Genomic DNA, 2,654 nt, shown 5'->3' with positions numbered 1-2,654 from the left:
CTCAGGCAGGAAACCCTATACCATTTCGGACAAATGGCTGTCCAATCTCTTCTTAAAAACTTCCAGTGTTGGAGCATTCACCGCTTCTGGAGGCAGGTTGTTCCACTGGTTAATTGTTCTCACTGTCAGGAAGTTTCTCCTTAGTTCTAGATTGCTTCTCTCCTTGATTAGTTTCCACCCGTTGCTTCTTGTCCTGCCTACAGGCACTTTGGAAAATAGCTTGACTCCCTCTTCTTTATGGCAACCCCTGAGATATTGGAACACTGCTATCATGTCCCCCCTCGTCCTTCTCTTCATTATAAGAAAGGCTAAGCGCCAAAAAATTGAGGCCTTTGAACTATGGTGCTGGAGAAGACTCCTGCAAGTCCCCTGGACTACAAGGCGATCAAACCGGTCAGTCCTAGAGGAGATCAACCCTGACTGCTCTTTGGAAGGCCAGATCCTGAAGTTGAAACTCAAGTACTTTGGCCACCTAATGAGAAGGAAGGACTCACTGGAGAAGAGCCTAATGTTGGGAAAGATTGAGGGCAAGAGAAAAAGGGGACGACAGAGAATGAGGTGGCTGGATGGAGTCACTGAAGCAGTAGGTGTGAGCTTAAATGGACTCCAGAAGATGGTAGAGGACAGGAAGGCCTGAGGGAACATTGTCCATGGGGTCGCGATGGGTGAGACACGACTTCGCAATTAACAACAAAAATCTTTAGTCAAGCTATTTAACTCTTTGTGTCCTCAAAATGCTTCTGAGTCTTCTGAGATCCTGTCTTCTTTATATTCCTAAACCTAAGCCTTGATCCATGTATAAGTATGTCTATTTTACTTATATTCATCATTTTTCAGCAACTCTAATAATGTTTTGGGGGAGAGACACGTATCAAAAATTCCAGGAAAACCTAACTTTTGGTACAAAGCAAAACATTCATCTTTGTGTCAATTCACCTAGAAATTATAGGCCACCTGCAAATTTTCTAGATTATCTTCAAGTCATGAACATGTTTCTCTCTAATAGAAATCAGTCTGACAGAAATAGTCTTCAAGCATGAAAGGCACTTTAATTTGAATCATTGGTGGACTAATGACAAGCATACAAAGTGAGAATTCTGTCACAAAAATTCAATAGTGTATAGATCCTTTTCGGAGTTATCAAGTTTTCAGCTCTCTATGATCAGCAACTTTGTTCAGGAAAGCTCCTAAGAGAATATCCAGAAGCAGTTTCCTTATAACTAATTTATTCAATTTATTGAGTGAGTATTGATCACAACAGAAGCTGACCAGCCTCTCTAATGCCTGGAAATTGTTTGTTTTTTCCTTTTTGACGGTTGAGCCACAAGATTTCTGCTTCTTGCAGAAGATTGTGGTCACTCAGCTCCATGTGAAATAGAAAACAATTATAGTAGACCATTGCACCACCTGAATTGAGATTCCAAGGCACCTTCGTGGCTGCAAGAAATCCAGATAACAACTGGACAGTTTTCTATATCTGTTTTTGTTTTACTGTCTCACGTTTGTCTGAATTTCTGTAGGACAAATACAGCAGGTGTACTTGGAGTAGACTGGAATAAAATGATTTAAGAATAGGTTTTACCTCCACACACATACATTTATGTTTAAATAGAGGCAATTTAATGTGCTTGACCCCATACAATATGTCCACCCAAATTCTACCTCTACTTCCTTTCATACAACTTACCCCAAATGACTTTTCCTTGGGCCAGGAGTCCCTGATCTCAGTCATTCAAGCCCTGGTTCATCTCGCTTCTAGCAGACCGAATACATGAACATTTCCAGGGAAAATCCAAAGTCAGAGCAAGGATATCGCTATCATGTCCAGCCTCCTAAATCAGAGGTCCCCAGGGACCAGTTCCGTGGAGAGATATTTTTCCACGGACCGGAAGGTGTGTGGTTTTGTGTGCTCCCTGCATCTCATGGATGGGCTTTGCTTGTTTGTGTGGCCCGGTTGCTGGCATGCTGTGGCCCAGTACTGATCCACAGACTGGGGGTTGGGGACCCCTGTCCTAAATGACATATTCTGTTAAAGTTTGGAGGACTCCCTTCAGCTTTCTGGAAGAGAGTTTGGAAACCCCAATTGTGGCAATTACTGCCAATGGAATACCTACCCATGACTTGCTAGGGGTAGCACAAAAGCTCTATGAAAGATAATTAAAATCAATAGGATTAAATATATAGTGTTGTGCCTCCGTCAGAGCCTGAATCTGCGGAGGAAAATGAACTGGAATGGGATCCTATGGAGATCGAGGGAGGGGTGTCTGTGGCTTCAGAGGAATGTGAGGAAGAGCAGGCCGAGGCAGGCCAGGGCCCTTCAGGATTGGGATAGGATGAACAGGAGAGACAGATTTCAGGCGACGAGCAAGGGCCATCCCCATCTGATCCTAGAGCATGGAGAGTGGAGAGAAGGAGGGAACAATGCAAGCAGGCTCAATTACTCAGGAGGAGAGCATCCTGCCCTTCTCCACAAGGCACACCTGGAGACTGAGATTTAAGGAGACGCTGTGGGGAGAGGCATTTGTCAGGAACAAACGTTGATTCCTTGGAGTTTTGTGTGTGTTGTTGTTGATCTCTTGTTCTGTGACTTCTGCTTGGAAACCCGGAAACTCTGACCATTGGACTGGCTGACAATGTTGCTTGGATGTTTAAAG

The sequence above is a fragment of the Protobothrops mucrosquamatus genome, unplaced genomic scaffold (genome assembly GCF_001527695.2).
Source record: "Protobothrops mucrosquamatus isolate PMUCROS unplaced genomic scaffold, P.Mucros_1.0 scaffold2, whole genome shotgun sequence".
In the NCBI taxonomy this organism is placed as follows: Eukaryota; Metazoa; Chordata; class Lepidosauria; order Squamata; family Viperidae; genus Protobothrops; species Protobothrops mucrosquamatus.
Note: the sequence above shows the minus strand (reverse complement) of the source record.